Below are 25763 nucleotides of genomic sequence, written 5' to 3'. Positions count from 1 at the left end.
GTAACAAACTATGTTCATGCAAATTTGTAAACTTTTCCAATCAATTATTTCTTATTCACTAAGTGTAGGTTGTAATTACTCATTAATGGCACCATTAATATAATTATCTCAACTAGTTTACAATGCCAATGCATATCATAACATTAAAATGTCACTACAACAGAATAACTTTAAAAACAATGCAGAATCTCAAATTTGTTTCCCCAGAGCTTAAATACTTGTCTTAGAGGATTCCAAGTACTGTTTGGCTTATACATTTTCTGACATTGCAGTCATGGTCCTTCTTCTGCACTCCTGATAATAGTGTGTCCGTTGGATGGACTATTCATGCTTCTAGCACTCATTTCATATAGAACTCACTGATTGCTTATTAACAGCTTTAATTTAGGAGAAAGAAACAATTTAGCTACAAAGAGAATATAATCTGTTTCCAGAAAAGTATGCATAGCTGAGAGGAATATTTTTAGCATTCTTATGATGTTTCTTCCATAGTAGAGTAATGGGCAGGAGTGTGTGCAGGGAGAAGGTGATCAGCTAGATTCAGAGATCTAATGTGATTTGTTTGACTCAGTGGAATTGCTTAAATCATAAATAATTTTTTGTAGTAATTGTGTTAAGGCATACATTTCAAAAGCCATAATTTACATTCAAGCATTCGAATAACAATTTGTCATATGCTTTTGATTTGCATTCAAGCATATCAAAAGCGTGTGTCAAATTGTTATTGAATTTATTAATGAAGAAACCCACAGGATGGGAAAGCTGATTCGGAAGAAAATTGGTGGATTATATATGGTTACCAGAATAAATAATGGTGGAATAAGGTTGCTAGGAAGACACAAACCTATGAATAGTAATGTCCTGCAGAACGATAAAATTATACCCTTTATTGTTACCTTTTCTATCAGAAAATAATTAGTGCATCTTTGTCAGTCAAATTCATTTACAACTGATTATTTGAGAAGTCTAACTTTATATAGTGTGGGCTATAGTAATCAGTAAGTCAAAAATTGGTACAATTCCCTAATGAATTAGATAATATTTGATTGGGTCTCTTTCATGTAGCAGTATGATATTGCAAATTCATTTTCATTCGGTTTTCAAGTTTTGGATAAAATTTTATTAATAATTATGATTTCTGGGTACGCTGTAAACCTCTTTTTGTTCTTTAAAAATGTTCTAGAAGCAGAACCACATTCTCTTTGAACCTTGAATTTTCTGTAGTATAGTCATGGTTTGATATTTACAAATGTAAATAGGATCTTTGAAATAACCTTTAAAAAGATTTGCATATTTTTCAACTTTGGACTTATTTATTTTACATTAGCAACAGGTGAAGCTATAGACAATCGTTTAAAATTTAATTTCATACTTTGCAATTGTGCAGTTTTCAGATTCTGGAGTAGGTATGGCATTTTGTTGGGGCCTAAATTACAATTGTGAGAGATGGTATCAAGTTCAAAGAAATTTTTTTTTCACCTGAGAATGGATCAGATTTTGGGAGTTGCACCAGAAAGATAGATTGCTTAGGTTGAAACAATTATAGATAAAGAAAAGTTAGTGTTATTCTTCCACGGTAAGTATCTGTGTTTTAGCTATCTCTTTAACTTGTAACTTGTAAGATGTTAAAATCTGGGTGATTTCATAGCCATGCATTAGTATTATATTCAGAAAATTTTAGGATTTTGTTAATATGTGCATGTATTATAATTACATGTAATATTTGGATAGTTAATTTCACAATAAGGTTACTATGGTTGTAGTTTAAAGTCATCTTCAGTGATCAACCTTTGCCCTCCTTGGTAAAGAAAGGGGAGAGGCATTTTATAAATCTATTTCTTTCTTTTAGGCAAATATGGAGAGGGGAAAGAGTTTTTCTTGTATATGCTACTTCTCAATTGCTTTCAGCTTAAAATAATCTTTATGCCCATGTGGCGTACTTTGGGATGGCATATTGAGCCTTTACTCAAACTTTCATATCTCAAAGTTTGACTAAAGGCTATCGACTTTTATTCATTCATTCAGTTGCTTTCTCACTCAAATATTTGTTGAATTCTGATAATGCACCCAGCCCTCTGGAAGGCATTTAAGATGTGATAAGAAGCCAAAGAAAATATGTAATCCTTGTCCTTTAGTAGCTTATAATCTTGTAGAGGAGGGTACACATATTTGTCAAATATTCATACACATACATATTTTCAAAGTATAATAAGTACTGTGAATAAATGACAAAGGGTGCTATTAGGGAGGGGGACCTAGGTGGAGGGAGTTGGTGGAGGGTGGAGAAAAAAGAAAAGTTTTTTTTAGAATTTTGACCTTTTAACTGGAAGCTCAAGGATGAATAGTCTGGAAGGAAAAAATAGGATTATAACTTTAGATATTATCACAAATTTTTGAAGTTTTAAAATAATGATTTTTAAGAGAGAAGAATCGGTCATTGGGGCCTTCACTTGAAAAAACTTTGGACTATGAATTTCTGCATTTTACCAGGTTAGAACATTATGAGCCAATTTTGGGAGACTACAGTTATCAGTATTTGCATAATTAGTACGTGGTTACAACTAGTCAAAGAATCCCTCTTGGAGTTTGGTACAAGGGGCAGAAAACTATTGCTTCATGTATAATATGCCTAAGATCATACAGTCAACAAGTGATAGAGCAAGACTTTGGACATCGGTCTTCGTGCTTCCAAGGCTTCTGTTCTTCCACGGGTTTAGAAAAGTCATCATTGATAGACATTTTTCATTAGCACAATGTCAGTTTAATACTTTAGTTTGTTGTTGATCATTATTCATTAACGTAGTTCTCACTACATACTTGATTTGAAATAGGTAAATGGAAAAAGGACTTTCCCTTATTAAGGTAACATGCTTCAACCAAATTTAATGTGCAATATTCACATGGATACTTTTGCTTGTATGAAACATAACCACTATAAATTTTTCAGAAAAAGTTGAATTCATGTATAGCAACAGACTTTCAATGCTCCACACCCTTATTTAAAACTATAATTGTCATTTGGTGATTACAATAACTCTATTTAAAAAAGCACTTGACAAGAAATAAGATGAATAATACAAAAGCACCATGTTAAAAGGGCAATGGTAGGTGAGAAGTCCTTCCCTTTCTTTGAGGTTGTAAGGCAAAGGCTCATTTTTCAAATATGACAGAATTGTTTAAATAGCTGGTATTTCTTTCTGGGACATTTGGGATGTGTTACTTTGAAAAGAGCCAATGAAAAAGCCATTTTATTTTTTCAGGATTTTAAGCAAAAAAAGTTGATTTTTAATTAGGTAGATGGAGGAATTTGTTCCTTGCTAAAGACATAACACCAGTAGTACAGCATTACACAGTATTTTTGTTAAGTAAATTGACTACAAAGGCAGTCTTTTGTAGAAAGATGTTGCCAAAGAAACCCATGTCAAAGATAATCCTAAAAATGATGCTAAGAACACATGTAAGTCTGCAAAGCTGAGAATATTTCAGACACAAAGATGGCTGTTTAAATAATACTTAAATTATTTTTATTAATCAAATCAGCTATAATGCTATCATTTCTGTTAATTCAGATGATTATAGATTGAATTTTTAAATGAACAAATCATGCATTCACTGCTAGATTTGAGTTTTTACAATTACTAAGTAAAGATATCATTATTTTATGTACTTTTCATTTTATTGAATTATCTAAAGAAGTTATAACACCTTAACCCATGCTACTATGACCGTACTGTTCTTTATTGATGATAATTAACAGAAATAGTCAACTTGAACTCTAAATTAACTGAAGTTTATTTATTCATACTTCTGGATTATTGATTCCTAAAATGGAAAATAAGGCACTTGTATCAAGTTGAATAAAGCAAAAAATGCATCATGAGGCAGATTATGTTTTGCAATTATCAGTATAATGTTTAAGAACCTTAGAGCCACTGATTATTGCTTTGTTCCCTTACAAATCATTTGGTTCTTTTTAATTTTACATCCCAGATAAAATTTACACAATTTTATCGTCCCTATTTTTCGATTGGAGGAACTTATATATGAACAGTAGAAAATGAACAAAATATATATTCCATGTCTATTCTCTCCTATCCAATTAATGATAAAATGAAATGGTGACTATTGAATAACATATATACATAGAGCCACATGGATTAAGCAGTATTACAAAGAGATGGGAAGCAGAATGTCATGGAAAGCCCCAATTCCAATATTCACCCCATCTCATATGGACTTAAGATATCCCAACAACCTTGAGCAAAAAGAACAAAGCACAGCCTGACTTCAAAATATACTACAAAGCTATAGTAATTAAAACAGGTTGGTACTGGCATAAAAAGAGACACAAGGACCAGTGGAAGAGAATAGAGAACCCAAAAATAAATCCATATATTTATAGCTAACTGAATTTGGACAAAGGCACAAAGAACATATACTGGGGAAAGGACAGTCCCTTTAATGAATGATCCTCAGAAAACTAGCTATCCACAGGCAGAAGAATAAAACTAGATCACCATCTGTCATCATACACAAAAATAAACTCGAAATGAATGAGAGACTTAAATGTAAGACTTGAAACTAAAACTACTACCAGCAAACATAGAGGAAACACTTCAGGATCTTGATCTAGGCATAGTTTTATGGTTAAGAGCTCAAAAGCACTGGGATTACTGAGGTGGGTGGATCATGAGATCAGGAGTTCAAGATCAACCTGGCCAACATGGTAAAACCCTGTCTCTACTAAAAGTACAAAAGTTAGCTGTGTGTGGTGGCACCTGCCTGTAATACTAACTACTTGGGAGGCTGAGGCAGGAGAATCATTTGAACTCAGGAGGCAGAGGTTGCAGTGAGCTGAGATAGTGCCATTGTATTCCAGCCTGGGCAATAGTGCAAGACTACATCTCAAAAAAAAAAAAAAAAAAAAAAGAAAAAAAAAAAAAAAGCTCAAAAGCACAGGCAGCAAAAGCAAAAATTGACAAATGGGATTATATCTAAAAAGATTCTGTACAGCAAAGGAGACAGTCAACAGTGTGAAGAGACAACTTACAGAGTGGGAGAAAATGTAAACTATTCATCTAATAAGAGATTAATATGTAGAACGTAGAAGAACCCAAACAATTCAACAGCAATAAAACAATCTAATTCAACAACGTGCAAAGCATCTGAAGAGATATTTCTCAAAGGAAAACATACAAATGGCCAACAAGCATTTTTTCATATGCTTTTTTTTTTTTTTTTTTTTTGAGATGGAGTCTTGCTCTGTCGCCCAGGCTGGAGTGCAGTGGCCGGATCTCAGCTCACTGCAAGCTCCGCCTCTCGGGTTTACACCATTCTCCTGCCTCAGCCTCCCGAGTAGCTGGGACTACAGGCGCCCGCCACCTCGCCCGGCTAGTTTTTTGTATTTTTTAGTAGAGACGGGGTTTCACCGTATCAGCCAGGATGGTCTTGATCCCCTGACCTCGTGATCCGCCCGTCTCGGCCTCCCAAAGTGCTGGGATTACAGGCTTGAGCCACCGCGCCCGGCCCTTCATATGCTTTTTGGCTATTTGATTCAGGGAAATGCAAATCAAAACCACAATAACATATTATCTCATGTCAGTTGACATGGCTACTATCAAAAAGACAAAAAGTAGCAAATGCTGGCAGGGATGCAGGGAAAAGAACACACACACTATTGGTGGAAGTGTACATTGGTACAATCATTATGGAAGACACTGTGGAGATGCCTCAAAAAGCTAAAAGTAGAACTATCATATGATCTACCGATCTCCCAGCTGGGTATGTATTTCCCTTTTCCCTTCCAAAAAAGGAAATGGTTTTGCATAGAGATGTGTGCAATTTCATGTTTATTGTGACACTATTCACAGTAGCCAGATATGGAAGCAACCTAAGTATCTCTCAACAGATGAAGAAATAAAGAAAATACTTTACGTATACCCGATAGAATATTATTCAGCCATAAAAAGAATGACATGCTGTTATTCCCAGCAAAACAGATGAGCCTGGAGGACACCATATTAAGTAAAATAAGTCAGACACAGAAACATAATTACTGCATGTTCTCACTCATATGCAGAAGCTAGAAAAGTTAGTCTCAAATAAGTAGAGAACAGAATAGTGGTTACTAGAGGCAGGGAAGGATAGAGAAACAGGGATGGGAAAGAGGCTGGTTAACGGATACAAAATTACAGGTAAATAGGAATAAGTTCTAGAGTTCTATAGCACTGAAGAGTGACTATAATTAACAAATAATTTGTTGTGTATTTTCAAATAGCAAGAAGAGAGGAGTTTGAATGTTCCCAATACAAAAAAATGAAGTTTTGAGGCATTGGATATGCTAATTGTCCTGATTTGATCATTGCACGTTGTATGCATTTATTGAAATATCACCATGTATTTCATAAATATGTAAAACTATTATATGTCAATTAAAAATATGTAAAAAATGTAAAAAGTTATCCTGACAATCATTTAATGACATATAGGATTTATTTTATAACAAAAGAGATTAGGGAATGATTATAGGAGGCCTCAGGGAAGGGACTATAAGGGTTTTTTAGCAATCACATATGAGAAATAACTGAGTTTTTATGAATATGTAATTAAGCATAGACCCTGCCTTAAATGCTTAAAGTCACTTTGGAGGTAAAAGTAGGCTGGGGTGAGGAGATAACAAGGTAAAGGGCTGAATGACTGAGGACATGGAGCAGGTGGCTGCCTGCTTCATAATTGCTAGACCTTCCACATCACCTTCCCAGGGTGACTTGCAAAGTCCCATTAGCATTCAATAAGAAAAACACATTTTCATTTCAACATGTTAGACAAGGCTTAGAAATGCTCAGGAACCCTGAAAACATGCTGATTTAAATCAGTATGGAACTGAGATGAGGTCATATTTTTTTTTTTTTTTTTAAGAAATTATTTTGTTGGAGATTGATCCTGAGTAAGTATGGGGCTGGTCCTGAGAAGGGAAGATTGAATAATATACATAACAAAGGTGACTCATAGGTGAGATGACGGGCTCCAGCTCCACCGTGTTACCTACCTCAGATTATTACTTTCTTCGGTTTGTTACCTACCTCTATTACCTGACTGGCATGACTATGCCAGGACTGAAATATGAGATATATTTGTGAGGGTAAAATTCTTTCAGAAAATTTGCTAAAGGAAAAGAAGTATTAGAACTCTCTATTGTTATAATATACTGGCATTATGATTTGAAAGTCAAACCTCTCTAGCACAGGCAGCTAAATGATATTTGTCAAATACTGAGAATTCACTGAAAAATACATTTTTGTGGTTATAGAAATGACAGAGGTGCTCAGCGCCTTACATTAGATACTAGCCAGCCATGGACTGTTGCATTTAAATTTTGGAACTTAATGGTTGGCATTCTGAGATTTTATGACTGCCTTGGAATCTTAAATACTCTCTCTTTGAAAAAGCTGGTTTCAAATTACCTCTTTGAATTGTGGCTACAGTGTTAGTTTTTTTTTTTTTTCTTCTAAATTTTTTTTTTAATTTTGTTTAGGCATTCAAATGATGAGTCAAGATATACTTTTCAAAACTTAAAAATATAAACAACTGCCATTGAAATAGAGAATGTGTATGTGTCAAAAACTATTTTATTTGTAAATGAGGGAAGCAGCAGGACTGTAAATCCGATTCAAAGAGTATTTGAGGAACTGGATATGTATAGGCATTTCCAACAGAAAAAGAGTATTAGAATAACATTATTATTCTGTAGGCCGTTATATGTTCCTTTCCTTTACAGGTTAATATCCTACAGGACAACAAAACCTAACCTTGCAGGTTTTCTCTTCTGCCAGAAACATTTGCCTCTATTGACAAAAATGTACAATTTAATGGCTAATTGCATACATGTTAATCAGTAGGATTTTAATCAATAGTAGATTGAATATCAAAGTAACATTCCCATGAAATTTAAATTATCCCTAGATGAATCTTTAAATATATAATTGCTACATTTCTTTTGTCTTATTTATTGTGGATTTTTTTTTGAAAAAACATGTTTGATGAAAATAAAATAACCAAAATGCTGTTGTGCATATTACCATTCTGGAACATTTACTGGCCTAGAATATATAAGGGCAAGAGTGTGAGCTCATTACTACTGGCCAAATAATTTCTACTTTGTTTACATTTCCTGGGCTGGGAACAACCAAAAGACAACAGAAAATTTCAAATTGACTGCCCCATTTATTTGGAGATAAGACATAATATTAACTTAAATTAAAATGTATAAATCATAGGGTTTGTGGAGTTTTAAAAAATAGCTCACACAGGCAAATTTATCTTTAATAATATATGTTGATGTAGTTTTCTCTAAGGATTTTATTATGTCAGCTGACATCAAAGTGGTTAGCATAAATGTAGTTTTTATAATAGTTTATTTAGATGATACATTCTGATATTCTTTGTCAAAAATTTCATTGTATTTCATTCTTGTAACAAATATTTGTCAAGTGCAGAATACTTATGCAGAAGGAACAAAGATTGATTAATATAACAAATCCTGATTGATTGATTGCTGTGTGCCAAACGCTGTTCTAGGAACAGGGTTTAACACAGTGTGGACCAAAAGGAAAAATATCCTTGCCTACGTGAACTGAACTTACATTTTATCTAGAATAAGGAGATGGACAATAAAATAAGAGAGATGTGTAAATAATGTGGTGGATGAGGATAAAAGAAAAAGCAAAGTATGGAAAAGTGTATAATAAAGCTCCTGACTTCATTTTTGAGGTTTGATTGCTGACTGCTTTTAAGCCCCTCCTCACCCCTCTCCATCTCTGGCCTGCATCTGAGAAATCTGATAAGAAAACCCAGGCATTCCCTTTTTTGACACTGGCAGAAAGTTAAAAACCTTGCAAGCCTTTGTCCATGCCTGCATGCATGAATGCTCATTTGAGCCCTACTCCCTTAACCACCATAATAAAACTCCCAAGCCAGTCTCCTTTCTCTGCTGTCACATGCTGTTTTTTGACCTGCTCAGCAAACCAGCCTTGCTCTTTCTGAAAAGCCACATTATGTGAGTAATAACCCTTCTCATGCCTTTTTCACATGTGTTTGGCATCACTGGTCTCAACATTGGAACCAAATTTTGGATGAGGGAAAATCCTGACTTTATGGAATATGACTGCAACGTGGGGATAGGAAGTGTTGTTTGGGGGAAAAGGGCTATTATGGGAGGTCTCATTGAAGAGGAAACATTTTTGTGAAAATCTGAAGGAAGTGGAGTGTTTCATGTGATTATCTTGGGGGAGGATATTAAGGGAAGAGAAATTGATCATGTAAATACCTGAATGCAAGGGTATGCTCTGTGAATTTAAGAAATAGCAAGAAATAGCAAGAGAGCCAAGGAGGCTGGAATGGAAAAACCAAAGGGGAGGGTAGGCATGGATGTGACGAGAGAAGTAGTGGTAAGATGAAGAAATCAGAGATCTCATGGGCCATTGTTAGGAGGAGTTTTTGGCTTTTTCTTTGAGATGGAAAGATCCTAGAGAAATTTGGAGCAACATAAGGTTGCTTAGAGTAAGAGTAATCTAACTTTGAACACAGAACTTTGTTACTGGTTTCAGAACTGCTAAAGCTTGTGGTTACATGTGAGTATGAAACATACTTGTACTTGGATGGCAAGAAATGATCAAAGGTTCAGACCTGGGATGCAGCAGGGTGAGAGGGGGTGAGAGGTGGTCAGATTGTTGTCGGAAGGTGAGCCAGCAAGCTTTCCACAGATTGGGTTTGGAGTGTGAATAGGTCTATGTTCTACACAAATGGGAGAACGCATTGGACATTGCTAGATAAAAAAGTTATACTTGTAATATCACAGTGGTGGAGAAGGGGTGAACTTTAAGGAGAGGGAGCAGTGTGACTAAGGAATGAGAGGGGATATTACAGTATATGCACTCTGAAAACAAATATTTGCAGTTTAATTTTTCAGGATGAGGAAGAAGAATATGGAAAAAAGAGAGAAGGTCCTCTAGGTTCAAAGAGGGCAGCCCTTCTTAGCGTCTCATGAGAATTTCTTTTTTAAAAAAATTATTTTTGTTTTACTTTAAGTTCTGGGATACATGTGCAGAATGTGCAGGTTTGTTACATAGGTATACATGTGCCATGGTCGTTTGCTGCACCTATTAACCCATTATCTAGATTTTAAGCCCGACATGCATTAAGTATTTGTCCTAATGCTCTCTTTCCCCTTCCCCCACCAACCCCTGACAGGCCCCAGCGTGTGATATTTCCCTCCCTGGGTCCATGTGTTCTCATTGTTCAACTCCCATTTATGAATGGGCACATGCGGTGTTTGGTTTTCTGTTCCTGTGCTAGTTTGCTGAGGATGATGGTTTCCAGCTTCATCCTTGTCCCTGCAAAGGACATGGAACTCATTCTTTTTTATGGCTGCATAGTATTCCATGGTGTATATGTGCCACATTTTCTTTACCCAGTCTGTTCCTGATGGGCATTTGGGTTGGTTCCAAGTCTTTGCTATTTGTAAATAGTGCTGCAATAGGCCGGGCACAGTGGCTCATGCCTGTAATCCCAGCGCTTTGTGAGGCACAGGCGGGCAAATCACTTGAGGTCGGGAGTTCAAGACCAGCCTGGCCAACACAGCAAAACCCAGTCTCTACTAAAAATACAAAAATTAGCTTGGTATGGTGGTGGGTGCCTGTAGGCCCAGCTACTCAGGAAGCTGAGGCAAGAGAATCACTTGAACCAGGGAGGTGGAGGCTGTGGTGAGCTGAGATTACACCATTGCACTCCAGCCTGGGTAACAGAGCGAGACTCTGTCTCAACAACAACAACAAAATAGTGCTGCGATAAACATATGTATGCATGTCTCTTTGTAGTAGAATGATTTATAATTCTTTGGGTATATGCCCAGTAATGGGATTACTGGGTCAAATGATATTTCTGGCTCTAGATCCTTGAGGAATTCCCACAATGTCTTCCACAATGGTTGAACTAATTTACACTCTCATCAACAGTGTAAAAGCGTTCCTATTTCTCCACAATTTTTTTTTCATGTTTGTTGGCTGCATAAATGTCTTCTTTTGAGAAATGTCTGTTCATACCCTTCACCTACTTTTTGATGGAGTTGTTTTTTTCTTGTAAATTTAAGTTCCTTATAGATTCTATAGATTCTAGATATTAGACCTTTGTCAGATACGGGTAGATCGCAAAAATTTTCTCTCATTCTGTAGGTTGCCTGTTCACTCTGTTGATAGTTTCTTTTGCTGTGCAGAAGCTCTTCAGTTTAATTAGATCCCATTTGTCAATTTTGGCTTTTGTTGCAGTTGCTTTTGGTGTTTCAGTCATGAAGTCTTTGACCATGCCTATGTCCTGAATGCTATTGCCTAGATTTTCTTTTAGAGTTTTTACAGTTTTGGATTTTATGTTAAAGTCTTTAATCCATCTTGAGTTAATTTTTGTACAAAGTGTAAGGAAGGGGTCCAGTTTCAGTTTTCTGCATATGGCTAGCCAGTTTTCCCAGCACCATTTGTTAAATAGATAATCCTTTCGCCATTGCTTGTTTTTGTCAGGTTTGTCGAAGATCAGATGGTTGTAGATATGTTGTGTTATTTCTTAGGTCTGTTCTGTTCCATTCGTCTATATATTTGTTTTGGTACCAGTGCCATGCTGTTTTGGTTACTGTAGCCTTTTAGTGTAGTTTGAAGTCAGGTAGCTTGATGCCTCCAGCCTTTTTTTTTTTTTGGTTAGGATTGTCTTGGGTATATGGGCTCTTTTTTGGTTCCATATGAAATTTAAATAATTTTTTTTCTAATTCTTTGAAGAAAGTCCATTGTAGCTTGATGCAAATATCATTGAATCTATAAATTACTTTGGGGAGTATGGCCATTTTCACGATACTGATTCTTCCTATCCATGAGCATGGAATGTTTTTCCATTTGTTTGTATCCTCTCTTATTTCCTTGAGCTGTGGTTTATAGTTCTCCTTGAAGAAGTCTTTCACATCCCTTGTAAGTTGTCTTCCTAGGTATTTTATTCTCTTTGTAGCAATTGTGAATGAGAGTTCACTCATGATTTGGCTATGGCCCAAAGGCTTTGCCCACTCCCAGGGATTCTCATTTCATTTACTCCTGGACTTAACAGAGGTTTGAATGCAAAGCAACTCATTTATTTCCTTCAATTGAGGTCATCACCTACCCATAATTGAGGAACAGAGATTACTGATGACTTGTCAGTCTTTAATAAACACTTTTCCCAAGTGAGTTATTGGTAAAAAGCATCTCTATACATTAATTAATTTGTGGATTTGAGAAAGGCTTGAAGGATATTTTTAATACCTGAATTATTCCCAGTGAAACATTAGATATATACTCTCAATTACAATACAAAATAAATCTCCATTAATTTTAAAAGTCACTATTGATACGGAATTTCTCACCTGGAATTTTACTTTTCTACTAGGTGTGCTGGCATCTAGTAGATAGAGTTTGAATTCAACAGAGAACAAATCAGGGCTTGAGGGAGTTGTCAACATAACCTCCCTCTATTGAACCAAGGGATATGAGTGGGATTTCTGTTATTTTAAAAACTCATTGGTCCATCTAACCATTAGACCTAGAGAAAATGATATTAAATATCAAGAAACTATAATTCCCTAGATTTCCTAGGTACCAGGGAGATTTTTAATCACTTCCTGGTGTAGAACCTAAATCCCTCTGCCTATTGCATTCAGTTAGTAACTGAATTTATTTAGATTGTAGGTATTAATTTTTATCTAATATTCATGTTAATTTCATAACTGACATCTGTCTGTGGTGATGAACATTTTCTGGAATTAGTTGCTATGGTTGCACAACTCTGAATGTATCAAAAACGACCAGATTTTACAAGCTAAAAGAATGAATTTTATAATATATGAATTATATATTTTAAAAAGTTATTATGTGTATTTAAAAAAGAAACATCTTATGCATACAAGCCCTGATATTCTGTTGATAGTCTCTCAAGAACATGTGCTGGATAGCATGGAGTATGTCTAAGGTGTTATCAAATGCTGTGAACATGTGGGAATTCCCAGGACAGTGCTGAATGACAGCTCTAACATGTTAACTGTTAATGCTATCTGCTCACTTTTTTCTCTACCCCTAGGGTCAAAAATAGCTAGGTATTCTGTATCATCTTAATAGTAGAGTGATAATATGATTTACTAGTTTTGATCTCCTGATAGAATAATAAGTACTCAATTTAAAGAGCTTTCCAAAGATGATATATGTCCATACCGTATAGCCCAGTAAACATAATACTATTTAAGCTGAAAACTGAACAAAGAGGGTTTTAATCATTCACTTAAGGTCATATAACAATTTGATTGTCCATGAATCTTTGTACCATATTTTTAATCTTCATTGGTAACCCATTAGCTACTCATTTTATTAAATAAAGATAAAAGTAACCTAGTCAATCACCAGGATATTTTGATGTATTAATAGTTGTTGATAGACTAGGGGTTGCAAACTGTTAGCCTGTAGGCCAGCTTTATGTTGTTTCTTTGCTTTTTGGGGTTTCAAGACAATAGACATGAGCAGGTGTTAGATTGGGTTCTTAATTCAAGCTGCTGAGTACCCATTTTCTATCATCCACCAATTTCAATGAATTTGTTGATTTTCCACTTCTTTTAAGCAAGTGATGGTTAATTTTAGATATCAACTTGTTCAAATTAAGGAATGCCCAGATAGCTGGTAAAGCATTATTTCCAGGTTATATCTGTGGCAATGTTTCCAGATTGATATTTGAATCAGTGGACTGAGTAAGAAAGATCTCCTCTAACCCAATATTGAATGGAATTACCGAATCCACTGCGACTTTAACAGAATGAAAAAGCAGAGGAACGGTGAATTTACTGCCTTTCTCTTCTGGAGCTGGGAAACCCTTTTTTCCCTGCTTTTGGACATCAGAACTCCAGGTTCTCCAGCCTTTGGACACTGAGACTTGTACCAGCAGCACCCAGGCTCTCAGGCCTTCAGTTTTGAACTGAGAGTTACATCATTTGCTTCCCTGGTTCTGAGTTCCTAGTTGTCTAGCTGGAAGATGGTCAGCTGTGGGACTTATCGCCATCTTTAATTGCATGAGTCAACTCCCCTAAAAAATACCCTGTTATCTTATACTATCTATTTGTCTATCTACCTACCTACCTCCCTCCCTCCCTACCCCCACCCACCCACCCACCTCCCTCCCTACCCCCACCCACCCACCCACCTCCCTCCCTCCCTACCCCCACCCACCTCCCTCCCTACCTACCTACTACCCCCACCCACCCACCTCCCTCCATACCTACCCCCACCCACCCACCTCCCTCCATACCTACCCCCACCCACCCACCCACCTCCCTCCCTACCTACCCCCCTCCCTCCCTACCCCCACCCACCCACCCACCTCCCTCCCTCCCTACCCCCACCCACCCACCCACCTCCCTCCCTCCCTACCCCCACCCACCCACCCACCTCCCTCCATACCTACCCCCACCCACCCACCTACCTCCCTCCCTACCCCCACCCACCTCCCTCCCTACCTACCTACCCCCACCCACCCACCCACCTCCCTCCATACCTACCCCCACCCACCCACCCACCTCCCTCCCTACCTATACCCCTCCCTACCTACCCCCACCCACCCACCCCCCTCCCTCCCTACCTACCCCCACCCACCCACCTCCCTCCCTACCTACCCCCACCCACCCACCCACCTCCCTCCCTACCTACCCCCACCCACCCACCCACCTCCCTCCCTCCCTACCCCCACCCACCCACCCACCTCCCTCCCTACCTACCCTATTAACTCTGTCTCCCTTGGTACCCTGACTAGTACACACAAGCTGCAAGGTTTTAGCTGAGATCCTGCCTTGGTAATCTTAAAGGCATGTTGTCTTCTAGGTTTGTTTATGACATCAACTAAAATGACTACAATTGCCCATTCTAGACTTTTCCTGCCATACTTTCATTACTTAAAATAATTTCACCGATTGATTAATTAGGTTAGTTTTACGTTTTCACAGGAGTAGCTTTGCTGTATTCTCAGTTTGGTAAGATTTTGGGAAACTCACTATTTTTTTTTTTATACTTTAAGAAAAGTATAGGGTTCTAGGGTACATGTGTTGTTGCGGGAAGTCAGGGACCCCGAACGGAGGGACCGACTGAAGTGATGGCAGAATAACATAAATTGTGAAGATTTCATGGACATTAGTTCCCTAAATTAATACTTTTATAATTTCTTACACCTGTCTTTACTGTAATCTCTGAACATAAATTGTGAAGAAATCTTGGACACTTATGACTTCCCCAGTGAATATCCTTGTGTTTTCATATGCCTGTCTTTACTTTAATCTGTTAATCCCGTCATCTTCTTTGTAAGCTGAGGAGGATGAATGTCACCTCAGGACCCTGTGATTGTATCAGCTGCACAAATTGTTTGTAGAATGTGTGTTTGAACAATATGAAATCTGGACATCTTTAAAAAGAACAGGGTAACAGCGATGTTCAGGAAACGAGAGGTAACTTTGAACTGGCTGGTGGTGAGTTGGATGGCACAGAGCTATATTTCTCCTCTTTCATAAGCAAATAGGAGAAATATCACTGAATTCTTTTTCTCAGCAAGGAACATTCCTGAGAAAGAGAATGCGCCCTGAAGGTAGGCCTATAGACGGCCCCTTTTAAGGGTCTTTTATGGTCAAAGCCAAAGGGGTGAAATAAGCCCCCGTCTCCTATAGTGCTCCCAGGGTTATTAGGATGGGAAAATTCCCACCTAATAAATTGTGGTCAGACAGGTTATCTGCTCTCAAACCCTGTTTCCTGATAAGATGTTATCAATGACAATGTGTGCCCGAAACTTCATTAACAATTTTAATTTCACCTCATCCGGTGGTCCTGTGATCTCGCCCTGCCTCCGTTTGCTTTGTGATATTTTATTACCTTGTGAAGTATGTGATCTCTGTGACCCACACCCTATTCGTGCACTTCCTCCCCTTTTGAAAATCGCTATAAAAACTTGCTGGTTTTACGGCTTGGGGAACATCACGGATCCTGCCGACATGTGATGTCTCCCCCGGACACCCAGCTTTACATTTCTTTCTCTTGTGCTCTTTCCCTTTATTTCTCAACCCAGCCAACACACTTAGGAAATAGAAAAGAACCCACGTTAAACATCGGGAGTGGGTTCTCCCGATAATGTGTACAACGTGCAGGTTTGTTACATATGTATACATGTGCCATGTTGGTGTGCTGCATCCATTAACTCATCATTTACATTAGGTATATCTCCTTAATGCTATCCGTCCCCTCTCCTCCTACCCCACAACAGGCTCTGGTGTGTGATGTTCCCCTTCCTGTGTCCAAGTGATCTCATTGTTCAGTTCTCACCTGTGAGTGAGAACATGTGTTTGGTTTTCTGTCCTTGCGATATTTTGCTCAGAATGATGGTTTCTGGCTTCATCCATGTCCCTACAAAGGACGTGAACTCATCCTTTTTCTGGCTGCATAGTAGTCCATGGTGTACATGTGCCACATTTTCTTAATCCAGCCTATCATTGATGGACATTTGGGTTGGTTCCAAGTCTTTGCTATTGTGAATAGTGCTGCAATAAACATATGTGTGCATGTGTCTTTATAGCAGCATGATTTATAATCCTTTGTGTATATACCCAGTGATGGGATTGCTGGGTCAAATGGTATTTCTAGTTCTAGATCCTTGAGGAATCGCCACACTGTCTTCCACAATGGTTGAATTAGTTTACAGTCCCACCAACAGTGTAAAAGTGTCCCTATTTCTCCACATCCTCTCCAGCACCTGTTGTTTCCTGGCTTTTTAATGATCATCATTCTAATTGGTGTGAGATGGTATCTCATTTTGGTTTAGATTTGCATTTCTCTGATGGCCAGTGATGACAAGCATTTTTTCATGTGTCTGTTGGCTGCATAAATGTCTTCTTTTGAGAAGTGTCTGTTCATTTCCTTCACCCACTTTTTGATGAGGTTGTTTGATTTTTTTCTTGCAAATTTGTTTAAGTTCTTTGTAGATACTGGATATTAGCCCTTTGTCAGATAGGTAGATTGCAAAAATTTTCTCCCATTCTGTAGGTTGCCTGTTTGCTCTGATGGTAGTTTATTTTGCTGTGCAGAAGCTCTTTAGTTTAATTAGATCCCATTTGTCAATTTTGGCTTCGTTGCCATTGCTTTTGATGTTTTAGACATGAAGTCCTTGCCCATGCCTATATCCTGAATGGTATTGCCTAGGTTTTCTTCTAGGTTTTTTATGGTTTTAGGTCTGACATTTAAGTCTTGAATACATCTTGAATTAATTTTTGTATAAGGTGTTCACTGTTCTTTACCAAATATTCTGATTTCTTCCCGGCAATTCCCTCTCCTTGAGGGGCGATTTTACACTATTGCACCCTTTAACACCACAGTAGACAGGTGAACTTGCTTTGACTAAAGACACTTGGACAAAAGTGGTTTACATCATTTCCAGGAAGAAACCGCATCAGCTTGAACATGATTTGTCGTTTATTTCTATTCTCTCTACAACAAAAGGTAATTTCGAAGACTTTGAGAATGTTTTCTTTCAACTTTGAAACTCTTCCTCTTCTCTGTTACAATTAGGCCTCTGACTTGGTCTGTTTGATTTTTACTATTTAATGGGAGCATATCTAAGTTACTTAGCATCAGCTCATTCTACATGCCCTCAACTATTGAAACCTATCTTCGTCTTCACATTTTTCATGTAGAAGGGAAAAAGAATGTGCACAGCCCTTGCAATGAAAAGGAGAAAACTTGTCTGATAGGCAGAAAGTTGGCAGTATATATATATGTGTGTGTGTATATGCACACATATATGCACACATATACACACACATACATATGTGTATAAACACATGTGTATATATACACATATCTATATAGGAAGTAATGAAAGTATGGCAAGGTACACAAATAGTCTCTGTGTACACACTGATATGTATATATGTGTGTATATACACATATGTGTGTATATACACATGTTTATACATACATACGTATATGTATAACATACACACATACTTATATGTATACATATACATATGTATAACATCTGTTATATAGATATGTATATTATATACATGTATTTGTATATATACATGTGCATGTATGTACACATTTATATGTATGTGTATACAGATATATATGTGTGTGTATATATTGTGTGTGTGTATATGTGTGTGTGTGTATATATATATATATATAGAGAGAGAGAGAGAGACACTATTTGTGTACCCTCAGAGGAAAAATTTCGGGAGAACATGGCTGATGAGCACAGATTTTGAGATGTCTTGAGGATGATCCTAACTTATCTCCCCATTAACCAATAAGAAAGGCTTTCTTAGCCTTCAAGAACTTGAAACTTGGCATTCAAGTTTCAGTTGATCAGTTGGCACTGCCAACTTTGTACCTTTCAGACAAGTTTTCCTCTTTTCATTGCAAGGACTCTTCACATCCCCTTTCCCTCCTACTTGAAAAATGTGAAGACGAAGGTAGGTTTCAATAGTTGAGGGCATGTAGAATGAGCTGATGCTAAGTAACTTAGATATGCTCCCATTGAATAGTAAAAATCAAACAGGCCAAGTCAGAGGCCTAATTATAACAAAGAGGGAGAGTTTCAAAGTTGAAAGAAAACATTCTCAGTGTCTTGGAAATTACCTTTCGTTGTAGTAGAGAGAATAGAGATAAATGACAAATCATGTTCAAGCTGATGCGGTTTCTTCCTGGAAATGATGTAAACCACTTTTGCCCAAATGTCTTTAGTCAAAGCAAGTTCACCTGACTACTCTAGAGTTGACATGGATAAATATCCCTAAAAGTATAGATAATGTCTCTCTTTCTCTCTCTATATATATGTATATATATAGAGAGATCTGTGTGTGTGTATATATATAGATATGTGTGTGTGTATATATACACACACATGTATACATATGTGTATATATATAATATGTGGGTATAATACATATATGCATATATAATACATATGTAAATTAATATTATATGCATATGTTGCTATTGTTCCCTATGGGCTCATATTTTTCACTCTCATTAAAGTAGCCACTTTGCCAGGCTGTGGGGAATGAGTGAGGGAGATAACACCTCTTCCAGCCTACCCGGCTTCTTTTTCCATCCACAGCCAAAATAAGGTGTCAGCCTTTCCCTTTTCTTTTTCTCACTCCCTTATAAAACCCCTGCACAGGTAAACTGCTTTTCCAGATGCTAGTCCGGACACAGCCTTTTACTTCTTCTGCACTATGTAATGTTTATTTGTATTCAGCCTCATAGAAGAGTTCAATTCCCTTCTCCTCTGCAGCATCCCTAACAATTATGGTCGACAGTAAGTGCTTTCTGCAAATCTGCTGCTGGAGGCTGAAGTCTACACAATACGCAGTGAGGAAGGGAACTGAGGGTGAGGCAGGAGAGAGCAAACAGTAGCTGATAACCAAAGCAGAAGCTGGAGCCTGCCAGTTCTTCTGGCCTCTGACCTACGTGCAATGGGTATGCTACAGAAGCCAGGGCTCTTTGTCATAAAGCTAAACACACACACTTGGTCTCCAAGCTGGAGAAGCCAAAGTAGAATCCAGGGAAAGATGAAGCAGTTGCAGCCCTGGTTGTTTTTCATACCGGTGATGTGAAACAACAGATCAGCGACATTCTGTGTGAGCTGAAAAGCCTGGTGCTTCATGTCCACCCTCCAAATCTTGCATACAAATACATTTTGTGGCCCACTTTAACAGAAACATATGGTATTCTTCAGAGGTCAACGAAAGACAGTCAACATCAAAACTTTTGCCTCACATCATCTCAAGGCTGAGTCCGGTTAATGGAAAATGGTAGACATTATCATAAAAAATAGGGATGACAAGAAGGACTGTGGTTTTAAGAGTAGTAGAAATTGATCAAGTGCCATTAGCCTTGGGTAGCTCTCCTGTGAAAACAGAGCTTGTAAAAGTCTGCTAAGTATTCATGATAGTTTCAGAAAGTACCTAAAATGTTACACCTTTTCAATAACTTCCAGACAGATCTACTCAGAAGCCCATGGATTTACCGCTGTGCAACACAGCCTCACACACCTGTATGTGGTTGGAACTGTCAACTGACTGGTTGTAACAGAAACCAAACAACTTTATTTTTCACAAACTTCTCTATCAGGTCTTAGAGCCAAAGAATTCCAGAGATAAAGAGGAGATGAATGCTTTGTGAGGAAGCACAGCAATATTGCTGGAAATTCTAGCCTCATTGTTCATTAAGTTTTTTTTTTCCTCTAAGATGTTCACTAACACACAGGATTTTGCTAAAAAGAAAAAAAGAAAAGGAAGAAATGTTGACAGCATAACAAAAAATGTGAGACAAACAGTGTAAGAACAGAGTAAAAACTGTGCTTAAAACCTTAAAATTTCCTCTTTAACAAAATAAGCAATATTCCTTTTCAAATAAATATCAAAGATTATTTTATGAATATTGTCTATATTATTGGAAGACACCGTTTTGATTTAAGCTTCTGGTTCTGTACTTTCTATTTCTGAGTAACGAATTGCCACAAACTTAGCGTTTTAAAAAGGCAGACGTTTATTATCTCAAGTTCTGTAGGTCAGAAGGCCAGCCTTCCTCATACGGGTTCTTGTTTAGGGTCTCACAAGGGTAGCATTAGGAAGTTAGCTGTGCTGAACTCTGATTTGGAAGCTCTGGGGGGTTGGGGGGAACCTGCTTTCAAGCTCATTCAGCTTGTTGGCAGAATTTATTTCCTTGCAAATACAGGGTTGTGATCTCTGTTTCAGTGTTGGTAATCAGGTCAGAAGTTGCTCTCAGCTTCTGGAGATCACCAACTGGTCCTTGCACGTGGATTCCCTCCACCTCTAAGGTTAGAAACAATGTCTAGAGTTGTTCTTGTGCTTCCAGTCTCTATAAATTCCTCTTCTTCCCTCAGGCAGAGAAATCTCTGCTTTTAAAGGGCTTGTATGGTTAGATAAGGTTCACTAAGATAATCTCCTTTTTTGTCATATAAGGTGATACAGTTATAATTAGGAGTAACACCAAGGGCTGAAGGTCAAGGGATCATCTTAAAATTCTACCTACCACAGGTTTCAAAATCTATGGCCAGGTAGAAGGACTCAAGCTAAGTAGGTCTGGACAAATTTAGACGTGTACTTACCTCAATTTATTAAATGAAATATAGCAATGAGTAAGATTGCACTTAATGTGACCATTAAATGAAAATTTATCAACTCTTCCCTAAGAGGCTTGTCAGAATATATGACCTACTTTTTGGAATTTGGTCAGGCACAAAAATGAGTCATTCGAAATTCAGAAGGATGAAAATCTCTCAGTGTGATCTTTGATAAAATTTAATGGACTATACATCTATAAAACTTTCGCTTGGTATCTCACTGTGGTTTGCCTCTCATAGTGGCTTTCCTAATTTGCTTGACATGAATGAACTTGAGATAGAAGTACAAGTCTCCTTAAATCCTATAAACAGAAAATATTGCTGGAAATCTATGACTGAAAGATGGTGAACACAGAATGTATATCTATTTCTTTATTAAATGTATATTTAAAATTTAATCTTACATGAAGATGATGGGAGCTCAGAACTCAGAGGCATTTCTAAAGCTCCAGGAAGTTTAGAATACAGAGGCAGAGCTTACAGATGAAGCGTCACTATAATGAGACACCAGGTGTGGATAACATTAATAAAATAATGTCCCCTTTTCTTTAGGCACAATTTCCTCATCTTTGTATCTGTTTCCATGATAGCTCCAATGATTTTGAAATTGACAAAACCAAGAACACTGGCCATTTTATAGAGGATAGGATCCATAAAACATTTCACTGCAAAGTAGGATTCTGTCAGAGGTGTGTGAAACCAGAGCAACTCCATCTTGAACAGGAGTTGGGTAAAATGAGGCTGAGATCTACTGGGCTACTTTCTCAGATGGTTAAGGCATTCTAAGTCACAGGATGAGATAAGAAGTTGGCACAAGACGCAGGTCATAAAGACCTTGCTGATAAAACAGGTTGAAGTAAAGAAGCTGGCCAAAACCTGCCAAAACCCACGAAAACCAAGATGGCCATGAGACTGACCTCTGGTCGTCCTCACTGCTACACTCTCTCACCAGCACCATGACAGTTTATAAATGTCATGGCAATGTCAGGGAGTTCCTCTATATGGTCTAAAAATGGGAGGCATGAATAATCCACCCCTTGAATAGCACATCATCGAAAAATAACCATAAAAATGGGCAACCAGCAGCCCTTCGGGCTGCTCTATGGAGTAGCCATTCTTTATTCCTTTACTTTAATAAACTTGCTTTAACTTTATGGAGTCACCCTGAATTTTTCTTGTGTGAGATCCGAGAACCCCCCTCTTGGGGTCTGGATCAGGACCCTGGTCCTGTGACATCTTTCTGTTGACCATGGAAGGGACTATAGTGAGGAAGCCCTGACCCAAAGGCTAACTTTGGGTAAGTGGTGGCGTCATGTAATAATTCCATTCTTTGAAATAGCTAAACCAACTTAAGAAACCCTCCTGACACCACATTTCTCCTTTTGATCCAGATTCTCATCCTAGTACTTAACTGGCTACTTGCTCTCCCATAGCTAATGTGAGAAATCTGTGACCATGCATATGTACATAAGCAGCAAGCCTTTCACTTTACACATGCTTAACTACCTGAAGATTTCTCTCTAGAGCTTTCGGAGGTTCTCTCAGTTACCCCAGGCGGGTGTAGCCAGTCAGTGATTGTCTCAAATTTATACTGGACTCTGCAAAACTAAACCTGACTTAGTTTCATTCTATCTTAACCTCTTTCTTATTCTGTCCTTTCTATATTTATCGTCCTTCAGACGCCTCACATCTTCCCTTCAAATGATACTGTTTTCCACATCTTCAGTGTGTACCTTCATTCAGTCTACAATAGTTCATTCATCAAATTATGTGATGCTCTATCTTGCTAGATCATCAAGATTCCTTGTTATATTTGAGACATGTGGTTTCCAAATACAGAACAAAATAGAATACATTAGGAAAAAAGACACATAAATCATTGCGTAGGCAATACTACAGATAAATTTTTTTTGGTCAAATGGAAATATGTGGCCAAATGGAAAATTTTTTCCCTTAATCAAGATTCCAATATTGAAAGCTATCCTTATCATACATACTCGTTGATGTAGATATGGGATTTAAAAAAAAAATAACTTGTGTGTGTGTTTTGTTAGAGCTTTCTATGTCTCATTTTATTTAACATCCTCAACAATGTGATGAGGTAATGTTTAGAGGAGATGATGCAGAAGCTTTGAAAGAGACAGCCCCTTAATGTCCCTTCAGTTTGACTAGTCTTTAGACAGTTTTATACCTATTGGCCCTGCCTTTCCTTTTCTTAGAGCACTTGCTTTTGAAAACTTGGAGTTGTAAATTTTTTCTCTGCTCTTTTGAGATGTAAATCTTCTCCCAGTCTCTTGTCAGTTTTAAAACTCAGAAAATGTTTTTCTGAAGGATGTGGGAGCTATTCCTTTAATATATAATCATCAGAAAGATAGGGTGGGCCGAGCATGGTGGCTTATTCCTGTAATCCCAGCACTTTGGAAGGCTGAGGCCGGTGGATCACCTGAGGTCAGGAGTTTGAGACCAGTCTGGCCAACATAGTGAAACCCCGTCTCTACTAAAAATATAAAAATTAGCTGGGCATGGTGGTAGGCACCTGTAATCCTAGCTACTAGGGAGGCTGAGTCAGGAGAATCGCTTGAATCTGGGAGGCGGAGGTTGCAGTGAGCTGAGATCACACCACTATACTTCAACCTGGGTGACAGAACGAGACTACATATTAAAAAAAAAGGTAGGTTTCCTGTTTTCTCATCTCTGAGGGAGAGTAGGAACCTAACTTTAATAAGTGCTAACTAGCAAACACAGCTGGCTTAATCACATTGACCAACTTCTCCACTAACATCCTTCACTACTTCCCCACTTGCTTATCTCCCACCTTTTATCTTAACAGAATTGAGTTCATCTCTCTCTGCACCATAATCTTGACCCTCATTGCAACAGTCATGCCTGTTTAACTTGTGTGATGCAATTTCTCTTTGACATTTCAGAGTTGAAATATGCTTCCCAAGTTCACATGACTGCCAGTGGGAGGAAGCTGATGTTCAAAGAAACACCCTCTAAATCTGTAGCCTAGTCTTTCAACACTGTACTCTCTGGCTGCACAAATATTGTCTTTAGAACGGAACAAAGAGGGAATGCATGTGGAAATAGCACAGAGGAGAGACAGGGACAAATAGGAACCTCACTCCTCACAAGGAAAGGGAAGAGAGATGATTTTTAGGCCAGCTCAGGCTGGAAGCAGAGGAAAAATAAATTTCAATACATTGTTGAAAACAATGTATTGAAAGTGAGGTCTTATTGCTTCTTGGTAACTAAAGCTTCTGAAAAGTGTGAGGGATAAGGAAAGAATCCATTAGAAAATGCAAGAGTCTGACGTAAGAGTGAAGAAAGAGTTTCTCCTACCTCCTTGAGACTTCCCTGGTGATAACTATTAAAGACCACAAACAGTCAGGTTTTGCCCTACTTGCAAGCTGGAAAGTTAGCCTGCCGCAGTTTCAGGGATGCTGCTAGCAGAAGACATGAAACTACTGGGTCAAAGACAAAGACAATTTGTTGCTCAAAGCAATAGAAGCATGAAGAGTATAGCATTTGTGTAGGTTACCTGGACCTCAGTTCCCAGATAATATGACAAGGCCACATAAATTGCTTTACAAGAGCGGAGCCCTGAGTTTAAAAACCCAAATTTTGTATAAGAGGAAGTAAGCCCCCTGAATGTGGCCCCTGAGGAAGACGTTGTTTTTATTATATGTGTGTGTTGAGGGGTAAACAAACCTCTTATTGTTGTTGTTCCTGAGGGGCACATCATGTCTATCTTCCAAGACTATTTGTTATATAAGAACTTTTGAAAAGATAGTCCAGAATGGATGAATTCAATGCCCATAAGATGTACGGAAATATGAGAGACCCATGGAGAACTGTTTGCCCAAAATATATTGTTAAGATGAGACAGATATGAACAACAGCCTAAGGCCATTTATGCAAAAATACTGATGCAAAGATTCAGACCAATCTTGGTGTTAACCTGGGTTCTCATCTTTTTTTCACTTGTCACTTGCTACCATCAAATCCGTCAAGAAATCTTATTGATTCTATCTTCAAATACCTGTTAGGTCCAGTTGTTTCTCTCCATCCACTGACTGATTTACGTCATCATTTCTCCTTCGTACTTCTTCTTTGTTCCTTGCCTGCCTCTTTGTAATCTTTGTCCACAGACAAGTCAGAGTGATCATAGTAACCATTTGCAACCTTAAATCAGACCATGAAACTCCGTCACTGAAGCTCTTCAATTCTTCAACCTCTTGCTAAGTTTCTCACTGTACTTAGCAAGAAACCCAAACCCCTTGGCACACAAGGACAGCCTCACCAAGCTTCCCCCATGCCCTGACTCCTCAGAAGACCTTGGCCCTGTTTTTACTTCACCTAGGCTATTCTTCTCTTACGTTTTTGCCTGTCTGCTTCCTATTTATTTAGATCTCAGCTCAAATATTTTATCCTCTTCCTGTCTCCCACTTTCTCCTCCACTGAGACCTTTATCTGTCTGATATTACCATTCATTAGTTCATATCATGCATCAACATACACCATCATATCGT

Source organism: Rhinopithecus roxellana, chromosome 3 (assembly GCF_007565055.1).
Source record: "Rhinopithecus roxellana isolate Shanxi Qingling chromosome 3, ASM756505v1, whole genome shotgun sequence".
Classification (NCBI taxonomy): Eukaryota; Metazoa; Chordata; class Mammalia; order Primates; family Cercopithecidae; genus Rhinopithecus; species Rhinopithecus roxellana.
The sequence above is the reverse complement of the archived record's forward strand: the minus strand, read 5'-3'. Positions refer to the sequence as shown.